The 26595-nt window shown below is 40.1% G+C and overlaps 1 protein-coding gene across 9 annotated transcripts in view; it reads right to left on the bottom strand.

The window, feature by feature from the left end:
* NOL4 (nucleolar protein 4) overlaps positions 1 to 26595 on the bottom strand; it is a 235342-nt gene that overhangs the window by 106384 nt on the left and 102363 nt on the right. Inside the window, exon 1 of one of the 9 annotated variants that reach the window (XM_029068862.2) lies at positions 13291 to 13407. The exons of the other annotated variants lie outside the window; for them this stretch is intronic. The gene's annotated coding sequence lies outside the window, so the exon portion shown is untranslated. Of the gene's footprint in view, positions 1 to 13290; positions 13408 to 26595 lie in introns of those variants that run through there. 9 annotated transcript variants of the gene reach the window in all.

Here is a 26595-nt window from a genome sequence, read left to right as displayed (position 1 = left end):
AAGAAAGCTCTGAAGTAAGAGTTAGGTGAGAGGAAGGGAGTTTGGTCTGGGGTCATAAGAGATTAATCAAGGAGGTCCTGAAGGAGTTTTTGATTTTAGATGGGCTTTAAAGCAAGGGAAAGCTTTGGGCAGCCAGATGTGGAGGGGGAGAGAGTACCAGGCAGAAGGAAGGGCATGAGCAGGAGAGATGGGTATTGGGTGAATAATAATACTAATACTAATTATTATGATGATATTTGTTAAGCACTTACTATGTGCCAGGCACTGTTCTAAGCTCTGGGGTGGATACCAGCAAATCAGGTTGGACACAGTCCCTGTCCCACGTGGGTCCCACAGTCTCAATCTCCACTTTACAGATGAGGTAACTGAGGCACAGAGAAATGAAGTGGCTTGCCCAAGATCACATACCAGACAAGTGGCAGAGCTGGAATTAGAGCTCATGTAAAGGATAAAGTATGTAAAGTCTTTACCCAGATAAAGATTATGTTCATGCATTCTCTCAGTAGTACCTACTTAGCAACTAATGTGTGCAGAGCATATAATGAAAATAAAAGTCACCATCCCTGCCCTTGAGAAGTTTACAATTTATTGGAGGAGACAGGCAGACATAAACCAGAAACATATGGTGAATATCCAGAAAATTGATTAGGCTGGCAGAGTTAAAGGTTGTTTTCGCTTTTGCCTCTGGCTCTTATAATCCTTAAGAAGCTTCTGCGTGAGAAGAGCAATTCTTTGGTTGTTCGCAGTGTGCCAATCTGGTCTATTTGGTGCAAAATGACTACCAGATTTTACCTATTCCCAGATTTTACTTTATCTTACCTCAGCGCTTAGTACAGTGCCTGGTACATATTAAGGACTTATTACCCTATTATTATTATTAACATTACCTGGGATGTGGTACTGTTAAAAGCTTTAATTGCATCCTGAAAACATTTCCACCTCCTTACTTTCTATTGCCTGATTTCAGCTCGTATTTCAGCAGCCTCATAATGACTTATGAGTCATGTTGATGAAAGGGTTTATGGAATCAAATGCGGAGGGTATGTGGGGTCCAGGTCTTACAGCTATAGAGAGAAGTTTGGAGAGCACTACAGCCCTGTACACCTTTAATTTTGCCTGGAGTCGGATACCATCGTGTTGAGACCCTCTGACAATTTCCCAAAGCAGTCCAAGGTGGTTCTATCACCTGCACGGCCAGGTCTCTTGGGACATACTCCATCATTACCAGTTGGGATAAAATGGACAGGACCAGATAGCATCCCACTCTACCCCATTTGGTACAAAAAATCAATTACATGGAACAACCCCTGGTTCTGACCTGGCTTGCCGTGCCCTCGTGAAGCAGTCTCCAAATCTTACTGAACTTTCCAGAGCAGTCAAACATTCTTAGTAATTTCCAGAGTCCAAATCAACTATAGGGAACAGACACTTTCACATGGTCTATGAAACCTACCTTGAGATTTTAGTGTTTTGTTTTGTTCTGTTTTGTTTTACCGTCTGTCTCCCCCGTTTAGACTGTGAGCCCATTATTGGGCAGGGATTGTCTCTTACTGTTGCCGAACTGTACGTTCCAAGTGCTTAGTACAGTGCTCTGCACATAGTAAGTGCTCAATAAATACTATTGATTGACTTTTAGTGCTTTTCTCTCAAGTCTATCTACATCTGACAGTCATGTCTATTGTGCCAAGCTGAGATCTAAATCCACATTGTGATTGTGGAGCATTCTGTCGATTATATTCTTCAGTAGTATACTCTGGCTAGGATCTAGGTCACTTCTGACAAATCAGGCAGCATATGCCTCACCTCCAATTCTCCTCCAAGTTTCCACAGCCCAGACACAGATAAGAAGACTTATTGATAGCTTCTCACTCACCCCTCCAGCTCCACTCCTTTTCCCTAATTGAGAAAAGAACTCGATATTTGGATGAAGAAGAACTAGGAATGTCTCCTTTCAAGGAAACAAAAAGCATAAAAATCCTCCCTGGATTTTGCTCTGGAATCATTTTTCAGCCCTCTAACTAGGACCTCTATTCATAAAATTGGTTACTGACTTAATAGTACACAGCCTCTGTGGATAGATTCAAGGTAAAAGCTATTCTGACCATGAGCTGGACGATTATTGTGACTATGAGCTGGCGGACAGTTGAGAACGCTTTTGCCTAGTGAACTATGGAGCTATGCTTGTGGACAGGGGTTGCACCTACTGACTCTATTGTACTGTACTTTCAAGGGCTTAGTATAGTGCTCTGCCCAGGGTAAACATTCAATAAATGCCACTGATTGAGATGAGTCCTTTGTCTGGCAGACACCTGCAGCATCAAATATGTCCCATGCATATTTGTTCTTCAGCACAAAGAACTAAAGGCCTTCCTTGACTAAACCCTCACTTCCCTTATATACCCTCCCCTCACTCTATCCTCCCTATTTTTCTCCTGAATACAAGAAGTGATCCTCCACACTGCCAGACATAAGATTCATGGAGATAGTTTTCTGTCATTTGTAAGTTTCTTACTATAAACTAGTAGTTCCATAAAAGCTAAACTAAAACACTTGCTAGGATATTCCAGGTTTCCACCAGGATACCTTTAGTCCAATTTTTATCTCAAAACAGTATCATGCGCATCCAGAAGCTGTGTGGCCTAGAGAATAGATTCTGAGCCTTGGAGTCAGAAGGGCCTGAGTTCTAGTCTCTGCTCCACCACTTGTCTGCGGTATGACCTTGGGCAGGTCAGTTAACTTCTTGGTGCCTCAGTTTCCTCCACTGTAAAATCGGAATTAAATACCTGTTCTCCCTTCTTAGACTGTGAGTCCTATGTGGGACAAATCATATTCCAGTTCTTATAACACTGCTTGACACATAGCAAGAGCTCAACAAATACCAAACCCCCCCCACAAATTTAATGATTAAAGTTTGATACAAAATAACCTAGTCAAACCATTATTCTCAAGATAATCTACAAGAAGACTTTAACATTTGAGTATTTGTTTTATCCAATCTCACCTCTTTATGATCTACTGCTCTCTTGTTCAGTGACAATATAGAAATATAATTTAAGAGAATCCGAGTTGTCACAGTTGTCATAAAATTCACCTGATACTATTACCATACTTTTACTATAATAAAACCAAAATAGAGATTTAGGGTTATTTTTAACGTTATTAATCAATGCCAAACTAAAAAAATACACTCTCTCTGGCAGATATGTCTCCCTTCTTCCTGTTTCTTTGCTTCCCTTGAGGTCTAGAAGTTAGGGAAGGGCCATGAAAGGCTACAAAAACAAATTCAAGTTCTGGGGTCCACTCCTACAAATGAAGAGGGACTTTAGGCAGAGACATAGTTGTGGGAAATGGTAGTTTCTGTTGGGCAGGCATTCTAACACATATTCTCTCTTTCACCTACTGAAGCCTCCTGTTCTGACTGCTGCCAATAAAAGGGATACAGATAAAGACAAAAGGAAGCAAGTAAATACAATGGGGAACCAGTGGAGTCATGTAAAATCACTGTGGGCAGGGAATGTGTCTACCAACTCTATTGTATTGGGATTTCCCAAGCACTTTGTACAGTACTCTGCACATGGAAAGCACTCAACAAATACCACTGATTAATAATAATTATTAAGTACTTACTATGTTAAATGCACTGAACCAAGACCCTGGGGAAAAAAAAAACATGGATGAGGTATTGATATGTTTCACAATCTAAGAATGAGGAGGGGAAGAATGAGAAGGGGTTGGTTATAGACCAAGGAAAGGTAAACAAAATTACAAGTGACAAAGATGACAACAAACAGGAATGCAGCAGGGTTTAAGGCTCCTTACAGCTCAGACCAATGACAAAAATAAAGATTAGTAACTGTGGTATGTGCCGAGCACTGATCCAAGCACTGAGGTAGATACAAGATCATCAGGTCCCACGTGGGGCTCACAGTTTAAATAGGAGGGAGAACAGGCATGTTGCAGATGAGGGAATTGAGGCACAGGAAAGCTAAATGACGTTCCCAAGGCCCCTCAGCAGGTAAGGGGCAGAGAGGTGTTGGTTAGGGAAGTAGCATGGCCTAGTGGAAAGAGCATGGGCCTGGGAGTTAGCAGACCTAGGTTCTAGTTCCGGCTCTGCCTGTTACCTGTTGGGTGACCTTGGTCAAGTGAGAGGGAAGGGTTATAGAGGTCTCGATTTTCTAAATTGAAACATCCAGAGCTGCATCATCAGTTAGACAGTCATAAGTTAAACAATTTAGTTTGGCTTCAAAACCTTCCTTACTCCCCTCCACAACCTTCTAAATATTTTGACTTGAATAGAATGATTATAAACCATTGCAAATTAACAATGGATAATATCAGATCTATTTAGCATGGACTGTGTCTGAAGCCCTGACGTGTTTCCAGCTATTTTGCTTTGGATTGTTGGTTTTGTTTTCCATTTTTATTGATCCTGCTATTTACCCTCATTAAGACTGAAGTCCCTTGTAGGGTAGGGACCACTTCTAGTCTATGTTTTCTGTACTTACAGAGGCTGAATAATTATCATTAGCACTTCTACATTGTTAATAGCAGATTTCCAGTATATTAGCACAAGGTGCATTTGAGAAGCAGTGTGGCCTGCTGGAAAGGGCAGGACCCTGGGAGTCAGGGGACTTGGGTTCTAATCCCAGCTCTGCCTGCTGTATGACCTGGACATGTCACTTCATTTCTCTGGACTTCTGCTTTCTCATCTATAAAATAAAGATTAACAGCTGTTCCCTCTCTTTCTCTATCTTGCACTTATCCTGGTTCTTAGTTCTTGGCACACAGTAACCATTAACAAATGTCATTGTTGCTGTTGTTGTTATTATTTCTATCATCATTATTTTGGGTTAACTTGAAGGTGAAAGTTAGCATTTCAAAAATGATTTATATATATATACACAAAAAATCTAATTCAAAATGTTTTATTACTGTAACGTATTTGCATCGCTATTTGATCATGTAACTATACTTAACACTTCATCACAGTTTTTTTAAAAATACATTTACATTGCTTGTCAATTTTTTGGATGTCAGAAAAGCATTACAGTAATGTGCTTTAGATTATACCCTATGGGAGGCTACACTTCCCCTTCTATTCTATTTTCATGGAACCAATTAAGAGCACTAACTGGAATTTAGCAGTAATTCACGCAAAAAAAAATACTTAGGCAATTTGGAGCAATTTGAGTCTCTTTTGCCTAATTAGCTGGATATTGCTTCCATTATCCACTTCGATTTGCCAGTGAGGACTCAGCTGAAGAGTTTGGACAGTTCCATTGTCTCCTGAGACTGCTGAACTGGTTTTAACAACTAATAATCCTGGTTAAGCAGGAAGCTTTCTTCTTTCCAAAAAAATGGATTCATGTGCAGATTATTTAATTCTGACAAGGTCTGCAGGGTTCCTTTTAAAGCGCTACATAGAAATGATAATAATAATAACTATGGTATTTGTTAAGCTCTTACTAGTGCCAAGCATTATAACCCCCCCAGAGAGAGATACAGTATAAGCTGACTGGACACCGACCCTTTCCCACATAAGACTCACAGTCTAAGGAGGGAGGAGAAGAGATGTTTTATCCCCATTTTATAGAGGAAACTGTGGCGACACCTAATAGATAGAGCACAGGTCTGGGAGTTGGAAGACATGGGTTCTAATCCCAACCCCATCACTTGTCTGTTGTGCAACCTTGGAAAAGTCACTTCTCTGTGCTTCAGCTACCTCATCTGTAAAATGGGGATTGAATCCTCCTCCCTCCAAACTTACACTGTGAGCCTCTGGAGGTCAGGGACTGTGTCAGCTCTGATTATCTTGTATCGCCCAACCTCTTGGTACAGTGCTCTGCACAGAGTAAATGCTCATTAAATACTACTGATGATGGTGATGATCTACCCTAGCACATAGTACAGTGCCTGCATGACACATAGTAAGGGCTTAACAAACATCATAAAAAGTGACTTGTCCAAGGTCACACACACAGTGTCAGATCCCCAGTTGCAACCCAGTTCTCCTGAACCCCAGCTCTCCACTCTTTACTCTCAGCCTCGCTGTGTCTTAGATACAGACATTTAGCAAGCAAGATGTCAGCCCTGAGAAACAGAAAAGACAACTTGCTGAAATCAATACAGGGAGTCAACTGAGCACTGAGTTGACATAAATCTCTTCTTAAATGAAAGGGAAGAGAATCTCTACCGTTTAACAGCTTCCTGGGATACCCATCGAGCAAGCATTCAATCATTCAGCAGAGAGCTGCAGATAAGCTCAAGATTTTACAATTCACTTCATAGGCTCCAACTCAGGAACCCCCTACTTCATTTGGGGGAAGACAGTGGAGAGAAGCAGCTCCACCTGGCTTGGGCCTCCACACTCAAGCGCTTAGTATAGTGTTCTGAACACAGTAAGCACTCCAAAAATACCATTAATTTATTGACTTATCCAAGCCAAAAATCTCTGCCATCTTGCCCGCCCCCAGAGGGGCAGTGATCTGGCTCCACCCCTGTAGGAGTAGGGAGTGGTAAGAAGTCCACCTTTATTTTGGGTGGCTTCAGGACAACTTCCTAGTCAATGTAATGAAGTTTTCCAATTGTCAATGAGGTCCTGGGACAGCAGGTAGGCAGAGCCTTCATCTGTTTCTTTTCACTATCCAGGTGGTATTCAGTGAGAGCTGGTTCATCCAGGTAATTGGGCTTGTCTGTCTCTTGTATTCTCCCAAATGTTCAACAGTTCAGAAAAAAAAAACAATTCAAGAGTGAAGAAGAGATTGCATCAGTGCTTTTTCCCCCTCTTTATCAAGCAATCAATTAGTAGTACTTACAGAGCTTCTATATGCACAGCACTATACTAAAAGCAAGGGAGAGTCTTCTAGGACTAAAATACATGAGCAATGGCCCCAAGAAGGGTACAATCTATCAGAGACTAGAAATGCTCAAATAAAGTACAGATAGGAGGAATGAACAGAGGCTGTAAGGTCTGAACAGAAGTGCTACAGGGCCTTGTAAATTCTTACGATAGGCTTAAGTAGCAGTTGGAGAGATGTAAAATTGGGAAATTAGAAATTAATCAGGGAAGTTTCCTGGAAGAGGTGTGATTTAAGAAAGTCTCTGAAGAGTTGGGCAACAGAATCAAGTCTTGACCGGATACGGGAGAGCATGGAAGCAGGGAGATCAACTAGGAGGCTGATGCAGTAGTTAAACCAGGAGATGACAAGCGCTTGAAGCAACAAGATGAGACCTGGATGGAGAGGAAAGGGTGGATGCTGGAAATATTGGGACTGAAGAACTGACAGGATTTGATGACATGCTGAATACTGGGAGGTGAAACAGAGGAAAGAGTCGAGGATAATTCCAAAGTCGCAGAAAGAAAAATGAGGAGTTCAGTTAAGGCATATTGAGCCCGAGGTGCCAGGGGGACATCCATGTAGAGACGTTATGGAGGCAGAAGGAAATGTGAGATTACAAAGAAGAGGTCCAGGTTAGCAAGGTTGATTTGGGAGCCATCCGTCCAGCGCTTTGAACAGTGTTCAGCACATAGTAAGCACTTAAATACCATAATTATTACAGGTGGTATATGAAGCTGTGGGAGTGGAAGAACACCACACTAGAGTGAGTGCAAAGTGAGAAGAGGATACTCACAGTTAGGGAGTCAGAGGCAGAGGAAGATGGGGTAAAAGAGACTGAACAGGCCTGGCCAGAGAGGTACGAGGCGAACCAGGAAAGAACTGCATCAGAAAAATCATGAGAGACAGTGTTCCCCAGAGCAGAGTGTAAGGATGGGAGGGAGCTGGGGAGGTGAGAGGAAGACTACTGGGCACTCATAGCTTGATTTTGATCATTTAGCTTAGATTTGTCAATTTAGATGCCAACTTATGAGTTCCTTGTGGAACAGGAAGCATAACTGTATTTCCCCCTTTGCACTGCACAAAGCATGTGATCAATAAATGCTTGTGATGAGCATGATAATTTCACCAGTGCTTGATTATGAGTAAATCCATGAGTTCCAGTGCTGAAATCCTTTTTGTGACAACATAAATTATACAATACACTCCTAAGCTCTCCTAAGCCATCCCATCCCCACCAATAACTCCACTAACCTCCTTAAACGTGAATCCCACAACTCCGATGTCATTCTCCACTTCTCCCTGTCATTCGCCTCACAACCGCTCAATTGCTAAATTCTGCCAATTCTTCCTCCAAGATATTTTCTGGCACAGTCCCTTCCAGCCCATCCAAAGACCCATCATCTCAGTTCTAAACATTCATATTGGCATGGTTAGTCTGTTGTATGAACCTCCTTACCAGGTTCCTTGCCTACGGTCTATACTCCTCCATTATGCCTAGATCATCTTTCTCAAAGGCCCTTGGCCAACATCTGTCCACACCTCAAACCTTTCATTGACTGCCCAGGACTCTCTACATTAAACTGATAAGACTTGACATCATGGCCCTCCCTGACAGTTCTCCCTTGTACACATCAGCTCTCTTCAGCCACTATCCCCTAGCTCATTAAGTGATTTCCTTGAGGTCACACAGCAGGTAAATGGTGAGCAGGGATTAGAACCCAGGTTCCCCGATTTCCAGCCCTGTGCTTTTTTTGTGTATGGCAAAAAAAATCCCACAGACTTACCAGATGCTATCTGAAAAAGCAACATTTTGTTTTCGTTGAATTTATACTTTAAAAACTCCAATAAGTGTCCCCAATCCTGTGTGAAACTTAATGAACGACAATTCGATGTTCTGATTGCCTAACTCCTTCAGATTTTGTAAACATCAATAGTGACCCCTTCTCAGCTGAGAAATCCCAGTATTTTGACCTAGCCATAGAGAAACCTCTCCAACCTACCTTCAACTATATCACACCCTTCGTAAAACATAACAATCAGAACTCCATACATCATTGGAGATGTATATGTGCCATTGTTTCATATAATGGTAAAACTATGTTCTTCGTTTTACTTTCTCTACAGCCTCAATAATGCCCTGCAATCTATTTTTGCTGTGGCCATTCTATATGCAAGGAATTTAACAACAATGCCAAGATCACTTCTCTGAGTCATGACTGGTAGCTCAAAGATCATCCTCACTGCTGCTACAGTTTAAATTATTTTTCCCCTTCTCAGTGCATTTGGTCATGGAGAAGCTCAACTCCCTGTTTTCTGCCCGAGATCTCCCTGAAAAGTATTCTCATTAGTTCAGAATTCCACCATTTAGAAGTTTCATGTCACCTGGAAACTGGGGAATTTATTGTCGCCCCTCCTCTTTCCAGATCATTTACAAAAATGTTATGTTACACTAGTCCTAATGCTGATTTGTGGAGTGTCCTGTTATTTCTCCTTCCATTAACAGGCTGGTTTACCCTCATTCTTTATCTTTTGGCTAATTCTATAACCACGACAGAATCCAGTCCCATGATTTCTTAAAGTGCCTTTTTTTCCAAGTATTTTATATGGAACTTTGTCAAAGACTTGAAAAACTAAGTTTACCCAACACACTACTAGTTCCTCTGTATCTCCATGTTTATTGATCTCTTCAAAGAACTTCAGCAGATTAGTAAGGCAGCATTTTCCCTTACAGAAACCATGTTGTCTATCCCTCATCAGCTTATATTTAAGCTCACCGATCCTGAACTTCTACATATGACAAATCTATAATGAAGTGAGATTCACCAGTTTATAATTACAGATCCTCTCCGGATTCTTGGAAATGATTTAGAACAGTGATCTGTCAGTCCTCCGAGAGAAAGCCCATTTGCAACACATTTCACACTTCTTAGCAACAGTCTTGCAATGTTTCCACGGAGTTTTTTTCTTTTTTAATAGTGTTTTTGATTACTTACTGGGGGGAGGTACAAGATATTGATGGAAAAGTCAGGAGAAGAAAGGGTTTGGGTGGGAAGATAAGGAGTTTTGTTTTGGACATGTTCAGCTTGAGGTGTCGGTAGGATACCCAAGAAGAGATGTTTTGAATAATAATAATAATAAACATGGCATTTGTTAAGCGCTTACGATATGCCAAGCACTGTACTAAGCACTGGGGTAGATACAAGGTAATCCAACATGGAACTCTCAGTCTTAACCCCCATTTTTAGAGATGAGGTGAAACTGAGGCACAGAGAAGTGGCTTGCCCAAGGTCACACAACAGACAAGTGGCAGAGCCGGGATTAGAACCCAGGATATCTGACTCCCAAGCCCTGCTCTTTCCACTAAGCCACTCTGCTTCTTTGAAGGCAGGAAGAAATGTGAGGTTGCCCAGGAGGAGAGAAATCAGGATTTGGAGTTGTAGATTTGAGAATCACCTGCATGGAGATGGTAGATGAAGCCATAGGAGTAAATGAGTTCTCCAAGGGAGTGGGTTTAGATGGAGAATAGAAAGGGACTTGGAACTGAGCCTTGAGGGACTCCCACAGTTAGGGGCTGGGAGGAAGAGGAGGAGCCCATGAAAGAGACTGAGGAGCGGCCGGAGAGGTAGGAGGAGATCCAGGAGAGGACAGTGTCAGTAAAGCCAAGATTGGATAATGTTTCCAGAAGGGGTGGTCAACAGTGTCAAAGGCAGCTGGGCAGTCAAGGAGGAGAAGGATGGAGAAGAGACCTTTGGATATGGCAAGAAGGAGATCACTGGTGACCTTTGAGAGGGTAATTAGAAACGTCTTCTGACTCCCTGGCCCCTGCCTCTTTCCCCTAAACCATGCTGATCTGTCACTGAGTTACTTTCAGAACTCTTGGGTGGCTGCCATCCAGTCCTGGTGATCTGTTTATGTCTAGTGAATCAGTCTGGTGTACAGCATTTTATGTGCTTCCTGCAATTTGATCCAATTTCTCTACTGTCTTTTAGGAAAAGCAATCTTGGCAGGGGGAGGGGGGCGCGACACAGACAGAGACAACAGGGATCTCTTTAACCCCTTCCTCAAAGTCCAAACTACAAAATTAATTAACCCTCTTTTTCAAACCCGAAGATTTTTTTTAAAGTATAGAAAATTACTTAAAATCACTGGCTTAATTGTAGCTTCCATTTCGCCTTGCTCAATTCCATTAATCAATCCATGGTTAAATATCCTGATAATCTCTTGTTTTTCCTTCTACTTTAATCCTGTCTGCCTTTTTGGACATTTCCCAGCTTCTTAGTATCTCTACTCACAGTACTCAAGAAAAGGAAAAGAAGGTGATTTATATATGTGTGTGTGTGAGTGTTGTGTATAATATATATACATATATACATGTTTTATTTTATATATGTATATATTATAAACCAGCATGCTTTTTGTTACTTAGTATCCTCTCTTACAAAGGTTTGGTCAGATATAAAATTGAAAATAATAGGTATGTTGCTGCATTAGGCTTACTCATTCTATCTCCTTTCCCATTATCACAGACAATGCCTGTACCTACTAATGTTCCTTCACTCTCCACTTATCCCAGATCTCCTGAGCACTCTGCTGTGCTCTAGTCCAAACATCTCCCTGTGACATTCTCAAGTCCTCCCAGTGTAGAGCCAGGTCACTGAATTCACTTACTTATGCCCTAAGGCTTCTGAGTAGGGAATCCACACTGTCCTTTGTCCTGCGGGAGAACAGAATAGGAATGCTTCCATTCTTAATTGCAAGGGAAGATCACTACAAAGTAGCTGAAAAGAAGAGTTTATGAAGACCATAGCAATTGAAATGAAACCCAGGTCCTTTTATAAGATACTTTTTGATGCCCTCTTGGTTGGAGGATGATCACCTAATTTCTAACATACTTTTGGATTCCCCAGGTACTTCAGCTTCTAGCAAATTAATAACCTATCTGCTGTTGGGCCAAACACTGTCACATGGTTTAGGGCTTTGCTTTTTTTTTTTAAAGAAGACAAAATCTATGTAACATTTTTGACAATAAATATTTGCAGAATTGGGAGTGGATGAACACATGGTCATTTTAGCAGCAAAAATCAAGTAGTTTCCTTTTAAATAACTCAAAGTGGCACGTGCTCCAAGTGGAAATTAAAAATAATGTCTTAAGGTGTTAATATTTGGTTCACGCTGAATTGTAATTGGTTATTAAGGAAATACATCATACTATACATTTATATCTATTGTAAAATCTATCATATATGGTATACTACAAACAATTTTTGTTTCCTTAATAGTACCTAATAACAATTTGGTCTGAGCCAGATATAATCATAAAGCATTATTATATATATCCACATATAAATATACATTATGTAAACGTCAATACATTATGCATCATACAATATATACCATATATATTCATGTGTATAAAATACATGTATATATACATATACATCATTGTTTCCAAACAAGAGCATACAATCTTGTAAGAAAATGTAGTATTTGAAAATATGTAAAGAAAATCCTGATAAAATTTCCTTTCGCAAAAGTGCCTATGACAAGTATGCATGTGGAAAGCTTATGTGCATTTGATCTAAAATCTTGTCATATTCAAATTCTGCATTTTGCACACAACAGTAAAGTGACCCTGGAAATTCTTAGTTTTGAGAAGAAGGACATTGTCACAATGTATTTCAACATGAAATATTTCAGAAGTCACAGCTCACCTTCAAGTTTTTCTACTGGAACCTCCAATCTTTACCCTACTCCACTGCAAACATACTATAACACAAACACACACACGCTGGCAGAGCTTAAATACATTCAATGCAAACAGTAACAAAACACAAAGATTTCCACCCTGCACTTGTTTTATAGGGGCATAGTAGGCTTAATAAAAATTAGTGTAAACTTTTAAATGAAAATATTCTTCACCGATCTCTGACTAGTTTAAAAAGAAGCTTTCACGGCCTTATACAAATATTTAAATAAAAGAAGAACAAGAACGATGACAAATGACATTTCACACTTAAAATGAACAGTTCAGGACTTCTGACGTCGAGAATTCCAATTCGGACAAAACACTTCCTTTTTTCTTGTTTGCTTTTCTACTTCTATGGAAAATGAAGCGTACAATAGATAGCACGTATAATGAGGTCTTATCAAAAAGTGCAATGTCTTCTCATATGGCTACTTAGCGAATTTTTTATCCCCAGTGGGCATGCTCGAAGATTTAGGTGACTATGACAAGATGATGCCTTTGAAATTTGACCTCAAGTTTCCTATCAGGTAAATCTCTGCCTTTTCTGCCCAATATCTGTACTTGAAATAACATCTGAACCAGGGGAAGATATTTGTATTCCGATCACAATCTCTTTCTGTCATTCCAATGCTGGCATGGGATGGTCTTCCACAAGACTTAGAAAAATCTCATTCAATATTCCACTGTGGAGGAGCTGACACTTACTGTGAATTCCGCTCTTCAACTTAAATACCAGTGTCTGTGGCAGGCCAATTCTATCATTGCAGATACAGCATCCCTCAGGCGAGGTCCAACCTTTCTCTCGCAGTGCACCCAGGGATTAGTCTGACTTCCCCTAAATTCTCTCCACTGCACAGTGAGAGCTAATCTTTCCTGTATGAAGCAGGAGATGGTGTTGCTATGACAACAGAGCACATTCTAGCAGTGAGACTACTGAGATGAGCCGAAAGAGACGACAGTGAAACATGCACTCGGTCTTCCTCCAGGGCTATGGGCTCCTTCCTTCAGGATTTAATTCCCCAACAAGTTTACTGACAGGCTGGGATGTTGATTATCTATGTATTTTGCTACGGGGAGGTTGCCGGTGAAGGATACGGCTGGAAGATCACAGAATTATTTAATGAAGATGCCAATTTTGGTTAGGATAGATTACACGTTTAAATACAGCATGTAGCTGTTTTAAGATGCTCTCCTTTTACTGCTTAAAAGCAGTGGTCTTATATTTAGCCTTCCTTAATATTTCATTATTATGAAAGCAGTATCATCAATCGACAAAGACAACTTCTATTTTTCTGTTCATCATTTCTAACCTATTTCCTCTAAGGTCACACACACACACACACACACACACACACACACAAAATCTCCCCTCACTCCCCCCCCCTTCAATGTTTGCAGGTCTGTGGTGGGGGAGGGGATGCTGACAAAAGCAAACCCCAGCAGCCACATTTCTCATACATCAGAGCATTACCACAACAAGCTCTCTTCATCTAGAAAAATAATCAGAAGTGAAATCTAGGAATCATGCAGAAAAACAAGGAATATGCTACAAGATCACAGTGAGGCACATCGAATTTCATATACATTTTCTACAGTTATGTAGGAAATAAAGCTTTTATGAGCATCTAATCTTTTTCTTGCTTTTTTAGATGTATGCAATTTATTTTTAAATTTTGATTGTTCCTTCTGCAAGGTTCCTAGAAATCCAAAATGGTTATTTCTTTCATTCATTACCTTAACAGAAGGATATGTGGCAAGAAGGTTTTCACCTCTCAGCAGCAGAGACTTGGGTTATTAAACCAGTGTGAATAGGTTTTCACCCACCAATTTATTCCAAGCTGTCCTTTTTACCCCTTAATGTCTCCATTATCCTTCCCATTTTTCAATCGTTTATACCATAAGTATCTACTGTACAGCACCCTCCCTGCTTCCGGGTCTGTAATGATTCTTCTCTCTGGCTAAGTAGTAGGGGAATTCAGAGCAATGAAATCTACATCAGCTCCATCTACCTCTGCTAGTGGAAATGAAGGGCAGAACTTTATAGCTCTTCATGATCCTCAGAAGTGAGAGAATTTATGGGCTAAATTTGCTTCTCTGATCGGCTATATTAACAGCAAAATCTCTAATTAACGTACTTGTATGCCAATCTAACCTGATCTGAAAAACATCCATTCGATAACTAGTATCTCCCACTATTTGTATATAGTTTCAATCAAAAGATTGTAATACCTGAGACAAATTATTTCTTTTGCTTCTAGTGCATTCTCCCAAGCACTTAGTTCAGTGCTCTGAACACAGCAGGTGCCCAAAAGATGTTGGTTATTATTATTATTTATTAGTATTATTATTATCATTACTACAGTACTTGATAACCACTTATTTTCCAAGCACTGTTCAAAGCTCCAAGGTAGAAAAAATACAGATTACACACAGTTCCTGTTCCATGTAAGGCTCACATTCTACAGGGAAGAACTGGTATTTAATTATCCTTTTACAGATGAGGAAATTGAGGCACAGAGAAGTTAAGTCACTTGCCCGAGGTTTCGCAGGGGGCAAGCGGTGGAGGGAGCTAGGATTAGAATCTGAGTCTCTTGACTTCCAGTCCTGTGCTCTTTCCACTAGGCCACATTGCTTCTCTATATTTAAAATTACTAATTCACAAATAATAAGCAATGTACTTTTCCTGGGCCACCTAACAGCTAGCTCACTGACCTCTTTATGCCTTGATATGGAATCTTTGCAATTACCCCAATCATTCAAATCTGTTTCGTTTGAGCAAAAGAGTGTGGGTGTATGTGTGTGTATATGTATATATATGTATATATATATATATATATATATATGTATGAAACATACGCCTATCCCTTATACACAAATCTTATTGGTCATGATTATCTTTTTTCCTGAGTTTCCTCTGAAAATGTATTAGTAAAATTAATGAAATAGTTATCCCACCTGAATTCAATATTATCTAATTAGTATGGGGTTTTTATATCTCCATTTTTTTCCACTTCTACATTCTATGCAGCTGGAAAAAGGCCAAACTGTGTAAACAACATACGGTTTTGCTGTCAAAAATCTACCAGCCAGAATTTCTTAACACTGAAAAATTTCTTGGCTAAAAAATCTTTTGGCCAAACAATTTCCATTTCCAACAGGCAGAGCTTTGATATCCTCTATTCCACTGAGAATCTCTGGTTCCTATGGAACCAAGCTTGCTCATAGAAAATTGATTTTATCTTTTTTGTGTTCAAAATTGAACACAGTAGGAAAAAAACAGTACAAAAGTTGTGAAATCAAAAGCAAGGATTGGGGAGTTTGCTGCTTAAGGTGTCAAATTCTAGAGAATTGAGGGAATCCAATTACACGTGATCCTGGTCTCATAATACTTCCAAGTATTAGCAACAATAATTGGACGTTTCCATTCACTCATCCATTCAATCGTATTTCCTGAGTGCTTACTGTTTGCAGAGCACCGTACTTAGTGCTGATGAGTACAGTACAACAAACAGACCCATTTCCTGCCCACAACAGTATGGGCAGGAATGTGGGCAGTATGTGGGCAGTATGCCCACAACAGTGCTTACAGTATGGGGGGCGGGAGGAGGGGGAGAGACAGGCATTAATATAAATTACCTAGCAATGATCTCAAAAGCCAACTGGGCAATTCCATCTTACCTAATATTTGTTCTTTTTACACACCCAAGGAACAAAGACCACATCTACTTCCCAACTGTGCCTCCTTTCCCAATGCTTAGGATAGTGCTCTGCATAGAGTAAGCACTTAATAAATTACTACGACTATCATCCCAAAATAAATCGTTAAATATTTGTTCAAAATACCTCATTTTCAAGATGATTAAATTATTGACAAAATTACTGGAGGAAAATACATCAGCAGAAATACTAGTTGATTTTACAATACTTTTTGTTTTTGAGGAATTTACAAAGCTCCCCAGTCAAGAAAATAGGTGTGGAATGCCAAGGCTTCAGAAGTGACAGAGAATGATAGAATGTGAATTTTCATGCTTGTACCTTCATTATCTTACCTCTTTCAAAATAAACTTAGCCAGGAAAAACTGTCTTATTTCATAAATTAACATGGAAAGCTCTCTCTTTCAAATGCAGTGCCACACTGACCCTAAAATCAGCAACAGTCCTAGCTATGCATTGCCCCTTGCTTCCATAACATCCTTGTGTGGTTGACCTTCCTTTTTAGAGCCCAGGAAAATTATTCTGTGTCAGTCTCTTTGGAGTAGATGATTGGCAGCTGGGTGATATGGAAAGCTCAACAAAAAGGAAAATGCAGCTGTGTGAATATCTAATCAGACACTCTGCATGGGTAGCACCTCTGGGCTCACCTAGAGACATCCAGCTCCTGCCCCTTTCTCCTGGGATCCCCCCATCCTAGCCTGGATTCACACCTGGGCCCAACCACATTACATTACTTACATTACTTCTTCTAGAAACAGGTGTGAACACAGCCTAAACTTAATCAATCAGTCTATGATATTTATTGAGTGCCTAGTGTGTGAAGAGTGCAACGGTAAGGGCTTGGAGAAAACAATAGATTTGTTAATCACAACCCCGTCCACAAAAAGTTCACTCTCAACCCTAACATGAATTTCAGATGAATTAACTGTACAATGGCTCAGGCTCAGAATTCTTACTCTCCAGATACATGTGTTTATAAATCAACTGGTAGATCTTATGGCAGGCAATTAAATTTAAGTTAATAAATGACTCAGAATATGAACAATGTCAACTTGTATCTTTCGACACACTCGCTAACTTTATGCACTTAAACTCATATTTACATGCTCTTTTATAGCCACAGAAGAAGCTAATCATATATTTTGGTTTCAAGAAATTACAGCCATTATAAAAATTATTACAATAAGCCAGATAATTTCTATTTTGCCCTTTACAATTTCTCTGTGAGAGAGAAATAAAATGAAACAATCACCCACCACCTTTCCTTGTACAGACAACAAGCTAAGCTTTATCACATTCTCTCCCTTTATAAGCAGAGGTCACTAAACAGGAGCCAAAGTGCTAAAATGAAAAGCAGCATAGAGTGGTTATACATTCTCAGTTTATTCAGTGAAGACTATTTCGCTTTACGTGCCCTCTGACCCCTGAAAGTAAGCTGGATTCTCCCAAGCGCTTAGTACAGTGAGGTACTGTGCACATAGTTAGCACTCAATAAATAAAAGTGGGAAATTGGCACCTCAGAATACTCAATCAATGTGATTTATTGAATGCTGTACTAAGTGTCAGGGAGAGCACCAGGTTAAAGTGATTGATGAATATAGTGACATATTCACAATAGCTATTAGTGGTTGGATCATGCTATTTATTAACACTTTAGATGAAAGCAAAGCCAAAATAATTCCAAAGTTTTTGGTATGAATACAAGGAAGACAGCTGTTCATAGCCTAGCAGATACTTTCTTGTAACCAAGAAACTGAAGGGTAGAAAAACAGGGGGACCTAAGCTTAAATTTAGCTGGATGGACCACTGGTCCAACTCCCTAAGGCATCACTTACGTATTTGTTATGTTTTACAGAACCCACATGCTCCAAACCCTGGCAAGCTACAAAGTGACTGAGAATACGAACTTCATTACACTAAAGTTATAGCATAAAAAGACACACCAGGACCATCAGCAAGACGACACAAGATGTTTTCCTTTACACATTTCATTTAAGTGCCTGAGTGGGTATGAGTCTTTGTTCCTACTTCCCTGAAATTATGTTAGAGATCTGAGTGCCTGAATTCCCACTGTCAGAAGAGTTTGACTGTTAACCAACTGAAGTGATGTAGAACTAGCTTTCACACATCTTTACCTGAAACCCTACAGCTCCTAACAGTAGGAGCTAGCACACAATATTATGATATCTACCCGAGTTTTCTCACAAAGGAAGAAGGATACTTAGTCTACATTCTTGCTACATGGTTTTTCGGGATTTTTTGAAGGTATTTCTTAAGCGCTTACAATGTGCCAAGTACTGCTCTAAACAATGGGGTAGATACAAGGTAATGAGGTTGTCCCACGTGGGGCTCACAATCTTAAACCCCATTTCACAGATGAGGTAACTGAGGCACAGAGAAGTAAAGTGGCTTGCCCAAAGTCACACAGCTAAGTGGCAAATCCAGGATTAAAACCCAAGACCTCTGACTCCCAACCCCGGGCTCTTTCCACTAAGCAATGCTGCTTCTCTTGAGGAAGAGAAGATTTTTGGTTGAGGGAGAGGAAGTTCATGATATGGCCTACTGAGATCCTTGAGATAAAGCCCAAATGCTTTATGTTAGAGACCAAGCAAGGGAAACAGATCCAGAGAAAAGCAACAGATAAAAGTCAGCGACAGAAAGGACAAGCAAAGGTGACAGTGCAAAGAGAGGAGAAAGGAAATTTTATGTATAAAATATGAGGACAAAAGATGGTAGTTTAAAGCCTAGGATGGTACCAGAAGGAGGCAAACTAATTTGAAGAAGAAAAGATGTAATATAGATTATATAGATGTTGGACAGGGGAGGGAGGAATCAATGAATCCTAGCAGCCGAGCCCTTACTATGTGCAGAGCACTGTATTAAGCACTTGGGAGAGTACAACAAGACAGAATTAGCAGACACATTCCCTAACCACAACGAGCAACATCTACAATCCCCCATAGCACTATATTAGCTCGTTTTTAAATAAAAAAATTCCAAGGAAAATCATCACACTTCAGGTTGTGTACGGCAAATTTGTAAAAAGCCAACAAACCTCCTAAATATAGCCGTATTCTTTTCATAAATGTGTATTAGTCAAGAACAGTTCCTCTTAATTTTCTCCTAAATATCTATAAGGCACTCAGTTTTTCTAAGAGTGAAGTTTAATATGTTTGGCTATAAAATGTGTCATATGGGATTTAAACTTAATACTGCCTAATTCATTTTCACACCAATACTCATATATATTTTTCACATCCCAATGAAGACGGGCATGTGGATGAAAAATATGTCAGTATTAAATTGCCACTGCCAGAGTCATTCACATTTTGACATCAGCAAGTAGAGAGACAAGTAAATAGCTTCAAAAGAGATTAACCAGCTCAGAAAAATAAATGCTTCTGAACAAAAAACAGCACTTTAAAACTAGATGCAAATCACAAAAATAACTTTGCAATTCTAACGTAAAAACAGGATGGCTGGTAATAATTAAATTTGGATTTTTGAGATCATTCATCTCTGATTAGCTTTTCATCATGTTATTAAAAAAAGATCAACCACAAGTCTAAATGTACTTTAACCACTGCAGTTTCTAGTGCCCTTTTAAGTACAACCCTCTCTTTCTTCCATCCGCCTTATTCCCATGATTCCTAAACAATCCCAGAGTTCTGGATTTGTGTTACGGAATACAGCCACATAAAAATACTATATATTGTTCAGCTATAAAAAGAAACAAATAGTTTTCCAGAGATGGCATGGGTATTCTTTTTTGGATTGCAGGGAGTTATTTATCAGCAGCGAGAGCGATATAAACCGATGAATAACAGCCATCCTATGTGTACCAGTGACTGACTTAGTAGAGGAAATCTGGTGGCTAAAGCTGCAATTACAGTGCCTCGATATTTAATAAATGTTCTGCAAAAGAAACAAAAACCCCAGAATATTTCTGCATAGAGGAACATGGCCCAGAAATGGAATTCTTGTCATGGAGGGGAAGGTCTTGAAAGGGAATTTCCAAGGTGTATGTCGTCAGGTTTAGGTGACCAAAGTGGAAATTGTCAGAACACTGCTTAATTTGTGCCCAAACCCATGTCAGCCTGGGGCCTGTGGGGACAGCACACCATCTTTGGGGGCTGAAGGGTAACATGGAGGGCCACGATCAAGAATTACAGACAGACCACCCCTTTCCCCACTTTCAAATCCCTCCTAAAACTCACAGCTCTTCCAAGAGGCCTTCGTCTACTACATCCTCTTTAGCCCTACTCGCCGCCCCTCCTGCATCGACTATGCAGTATTCAGTCAGTCAGGCAATCGTATTTATTGAGCGCTTACTGTGTGCAGAGCACTGTAGTAAGTGTTTGGGAGAGTACAAAGCCACATTCCCTGCCCACAACGAGTTTTCAGTTTAGAGAGGGAGACAGACATTAATATAAATTACAGATATGTACATAAGTGCTGTGGGGACTGTGTCTGTGTACTGTATCGTATCTGCATAAGCGCTTAGTACAGTGCTCTGCACGCAGTAAAAGGTCAATAAACATCACCGATCTATTGATTACTGGAGGGGCAGTCTTCATCCTCAAGCCCATTTCTACCCAAGGAAGGTGACAATCTGTGACCATCTGTTTAAAAGCAGGAAGTTGTTGGGAGGGGAGTATTTCTGCTCCAGCCCTTGGGCTCAAAGAGACCAGGCTGAAGCAGGGAGAAATGTCCAGGGTCCAACCTTGGGCTCATCAACCCAGAGTGTGTAGGTTGTACAGAGAGGAGCTAGGCAACAGCCTGGCATATAGGAGGGAAAAAGAGTTTGCATCATCATCATTATTAATTGTATTTATTGAGTGCTCACTGTGTTCAGGGCAGTGTACTAAGTGCTTGGGAGAGTACAATACAACAGAGTAGGTAAACATGCTCCCTGCACACAATGAGGATAATAATAATAATAATGTTGGTATTTGTTAAGCGCTTACTATGTGCCGAGCACTGTTCTAAGTGCTGGGGTAGACATAGGGGAATCAGGTTGTCCCACGTGGGGCTCACAGTCTTAATCCCCATTTTACAGATGAGGGAACTGAGGTACAGAGAAGTTAAGTGACTTGCCCACAGTCACACAGCCGACAAGTGGCAGAGCTGGCATTCGAACTCATGAGCCCTGACTCCAAAGCCCGTGCTCTTTACACTGCGCCACGCTGCTTCTCATGAGGCATGAGAAGCTGCTTCTCATGAGGCATGAGGCATGATCTATGTTGTTTTCTTCCATCGTCTTTCCAGGAGATTTTTCTCTCCTATGACTCCTTCCGCCACCTGTTCTTAAGCATCCTAGCCAAGAGGACAATGGGAGACGCCCTGCCTCACATCTCTCTAAATACAAATCAAACATTCTCTGAACATATAGATACAGATGATTTGCAAGATAATCAACCATCATTTCCATTAGCCAAGCTCATAAAGTACAAAAGTACAAATAGCCCAGAGAAAATAACTCATTCTGCTACCTGAAAATCAGAGTGCTCTCCTACTAAATATTTTCATAATGCAGATGGCAGCTGTCAACCTCTTTCCTGGAGGTCCAAAAAAAAAAAGAAAACAGGAGCTTATATAAAGGAAAACCTGGTATCAAACTAACAATGATTAGTAGGAAATTCAGCAAATTTCTCATGTTGAGTCTAAAGTAAAAGTGACCAAGAAATGAAGAAAAGCAAGGATACTGCCTGAAATAGGTGTCATCACCCTCATCCTTTATCTTTTATTTGCATTAAGTTCCTTTGTGACAGGATGTAACACACCCTCTTGGTCTGACTCTCTCCCTTCCCACATCTGCAACACCGCAGAATAAAGCTCTTGTTGTCAAAACCTACGTTCAAAAAATGGGTAGGAAAACCTCTAATAGTACTTCAGAGCCTGACGGAGGGAAGAATTACAACACACACCTGGCTATTTCTGGAGAGACTCTCCAATGAATGGCTCAACTGTACCATTGATTTCATTTTTGCAAATCTTCTAAATCAGTGGTGAGAAGGCCAAATGGTTACAAATTGTGAAGCATCTAATATAAATTATTTTACCATCACTACTACAAGCTAGGTTACATATGACATTTCTCTGAGGTAGAGATATATCATCACCCTCATTTCAAAGATGATGGAAACCATGACAGGTTCTTTTGGTTTCATCCCATCATTTTTCCGATTGGTTAAAGTCCAGTAGTACTGCAGGGTTATTCAACCTAGAACATTAAGTTCAGTTTCCTCATATGAATGGAGAAGTGATAGTCACATGGGGAAGAATGTTACTTCCCTCTTACTGGGAGGAAGAATCTCTGTTGAGGGGAGGAAAAAAGTTTAATGACAAATCCTTGCCATTATTTTATTAAATAGGAGGTTGGACTGAAAAAGTAAATGATTTATTTAAAACTCTTTCCCCTTAGGAAGAAAATGTTTTAAAAGAGAGAAAATTTCCCCTTTCAAATCACTTTAAATAAAAAGATGCCCTGTTAAGTAGTTAAATGACAGTAATGACAGGGTTCTTTGTAAAACCACATCATGATCTCCAGGTATACTTTGAAATATTGGAAGGATGGCAATGGGTAGAGTATTTGAAGTATTAACAGTATTTACTTAGCACCTACTGTGTGCAAAGCAATAAAAAATAATAGAATCCTTATATGCTACAGTTATTAAGAAAAATGAAAGCAAAATGACAATGATGATGATGATGTTGGTATTTAAACGCTTACTATGTACTGAGCACTGTTCTAAGCGCTGGGAGAGATACAGGGTCATCATGTCATCCCTCATGGGGCTCACAATCTTAATCCCCATTTTACAGATGAGGGAACTGAGGCCCAGAGAAGTTAAGTGACTTGCCCAAAGTCACACAGCTGACAGGTGGCAGAGCCGGGATTAGAACCTATGACCTTTGACTCCTAAATCCGGGCTCTTTCCACTGAGCCATGATAAATATAACAGCAGCAGTAGGGGCACTGTGGCTAGGGGAGAAGTTACAGTCTAAAAGTCACAAAAGTCAGAATTGCAGCCTCAGTCATAACCTTCTCAAAGTTCCAAAAGTTAAGAAGACCATTCCGGTGTCTGAGACTCTCTTAGGCTGGAGTGGAGACCAAAGGGAGTCCAGATGGCATGAGCGGGAAGGGGAAGAGAGGGCAGCCTCATCACAGGAGGCAGGCCTCCACAGGCTGGCATAAGATGCGGGCTCAGCCTGCTGCCGGTGTTTGAATCTTGCCAGGTTTTGCTTCAATCATATAATTTCCTAAGTTATCTGTCACCCCCTCTAGACTGTAAGCTACTGTGAGCAATAAATGTGCCTACCAACTCTGTGGTACTGCACTCTCAAGTGCTTAATACAGTGTTCTGCACACAGTAAATGCTCGAATACCATTGTTCGATCGATTTTTGAAGACAACATTGAGATAATAATAATAATAATAATGTTGGTATTTGTTAAGTGCTTACTATGTGCCAAGCACTGTTCCAAGGGCTGGGGTAGATACAAGGGAAGCAGGTTGTCCCACGTGGGGCTCACAGTTTTAATTTCCATTTTACAGATGAGGAAACTGAGGCACCGAGAAGTTGTGACTTGCCCAAAGTCACACAGCTGACAGGTGGCAGAGCTGGGATTAGAACCTGTGACCTCTGACTTCTAAGCCCATGCTCTTTCCACTGAGCCACGCTGCTTCTCTAATGGGTTTTGCAATATCTAGCTCGGATAAGGGTTCTAACTTGGGAAGGTGTTCACCAACTCTGTTATTTTGTGCCCTCGCAAGAACTCGGTCAGTGCTCAATAAATACAATTGATATAACATAACATTTAACTCCATAACTTGCTGGGTATTGGAGAAAACAATAGTGCATATACTTACATGAATTTTAAATAGATACATAGCTGCTTGAGTCAGTCTACACTTTAAGCTCTTAGCGGTTAGGGACCATGTGCACCAACACTATTGTAGTATCCCAAGCACTTAAAAGAGTGTTCTGCATGCAGTCAGCGTTCAATATATACCACTGATTGTGAGAAAATAAATGTCAATACAGTAATTGATTAATGAGAAAGAGTTACCCAATCTTAGGATAATAGTGGGATACTATTAACCTCTGGAACTTAAGACAACACATATCTTTTAGTTACTGTTCCCAAGAGCATGCCATTGGGTGAGAATACACCATACCAGGTTATTATGATGAATGGGTTTCTGGGATAAGGTTGATGAAGGAGTCATTTTGAGTCTGGTTACTTGTTTAATTAAAACAGTAAAATTTCAAGTTTCTAGATCAATGGCTGAAGGTATTGATGGAGTCTTCCACTGGGAATGACAGACTAGCCTCAATCCTGAAACTTCAACACCGAGAACCTGGACATAGGCACTGACTAGAGTACCAGTGTTGGTATTTGTTAGGCGCTTTCCTTCTAGACCATAAGCCCATTGTGGACATGGACTGAGTATTTGTTGCTGAATTGTACTTTCCAAGCACTTAATACAGTGCTCTGTACATAGTAAGCGCTCAATAAATACAATTGAATGAACTGAATGAACGCAGAGCACTGTTCTAAGTGCTTAGTGCCTTGTACAACTGTTGTCCTCTTTCAGCCCTGCCAATCACACTCCCACGTACAGTGCTAAGCACTTAGTATAGTGCTCTGCACACAGTAAGCGTTCAATAAATATGATTGAATGAATGAATGGAGCAAAATGTGTAACAAACAAGTAGGTAAGCAGGGGTGCAGCATACTGCAAAAGTGCACATGAAGGGTTTGTTTTTGTTTGTTGTTTTACCCACCGTATCCGTTTAGAGCTGAAGAGACTGCAGATGATGCCATGAAGCAGCAAACAGACAACTTGGGAGACACTACAGTCTTGGACCATATTAGTGAACTATTTTTCTGAATTCCTGTTGGCCCTGCCTACTTAATCCAACACCCTAGGGGGTTTCTCTAGTCATAAACCTTGATCACTGATGGCAGAGACTGAGCTGGGACTAGGACTCAGGTCTCCAGATTCCTAGAATTGTGGTCTTTCTGGTCACTGGATCAACAACAGGGCTAAGGGTATTATTTGATCTTGGAAGATGTGCTTGAAGTGCATATTATTTTCTGTTTCCTTTTCAAAGCAAAATCTTAAATGGGAAAGCATTCATTTCTTTAATTTACATGATGTAATCGCCCTCTAAAATGATCAAAATGGTTCTCAAGTGAGCCTTTCATTTTGATAAATTAGAACCTGAAATTTCCTTATTCCTAATACTTAGATTGCTCATAAACCTCGGCCACTAACTTTTCATCATTCCACCAATTATTTGAGAGTTCTTAAAACTGATTAGAAAATGATTCTGAATTATACACTGCACTACACCGTTTAAACAGTTTTAACTACAGTGGTATTGTATTTTCAAAAAAAAAATCTAATTTACTTACCTGAAACTGGAGTTTTCAGAATAAACTGCTCCACAGAGCCAAACTCTCTGTGTCCTGAGCTGGGACACACAGACCCCGGAACCTTTAAGAGCAGCATACAGTTGCTTTTAGAGGACAAGGGCCTTAAAGCAGCCACTATGGTTCTTCAAAGGCATCTATCCTAAAGAGGACCAGGCACAGTTTGGAAAGTGGAGTGAGAGTAGTATTTATTCTTCAGAAAATATTTAACCTTTGTTCAAAGAAAATGATAGTCATTTTCTGTCCTTCCTTTAATGATAACCCTATAACAGCTGGTATTTGCAAAGTAAAAAGAGGATAAACATAAAACTAAAATGTTGCCCAGATCTCTCCTTCCACCTGAACGGAGTTGACAAGCAATTGGCGGTAGCCGCTCTCAGTGTCTGAGTAAAAGTATGGAAACTTAGGGGCTCTGTTCTAATCCTAGTTCTGGCATGAGTTTCTAAAACCTCTTAAGATTTGAGTTTGCTCAATTGTAAATTTAAGAGAGTGAAATTGTACGTGTTAAACTGCTTAAGCATTTCAAGGAACCAGGCTTGAAATATACAGAAAGCACAAGGATCAGTTTAAAATCCTCCAGTCCCACATGAGCAAAAACAGAGTTTGGGGAGAGAGTTCATTCTAATGGAGGGTGGTTTGAAAGGTGTTTTTGAAAAGCACCAGATATTAGATCATAAAACACAAACGAGAGGAAAGTTGATTCTCACTAAAAAGAGAAATATTTCTCATTAAAAATATTTGACTTCCATAGTATATGTTTAATCACTCTTCAAACAATCCTATTGTCCTTACGGATCATTTGAGAGTGGGTTTTTTCCCCACAAAGCACCAATTTGTATTTTCAAGAAGACA

This window comes from Ornithorhynchus anatinus, chromosome 7, assembly GCF_004115215.2.
Source record: "Ornithorhynchus anatinus isolate Pmale09 chromosome 7, mOrnAna1.pri.v4, whole genome shotgun sequence".
NCBI lineage: Eukaryota > Metazoa > Chordata > Mammalia > Monotremata > Ornithorhynchidae > Ornithorhynchus > Ornithorhynchus anatinus.
This window is presented reverse-complemented; position numbering and strand designations above follow the sequence as displayed.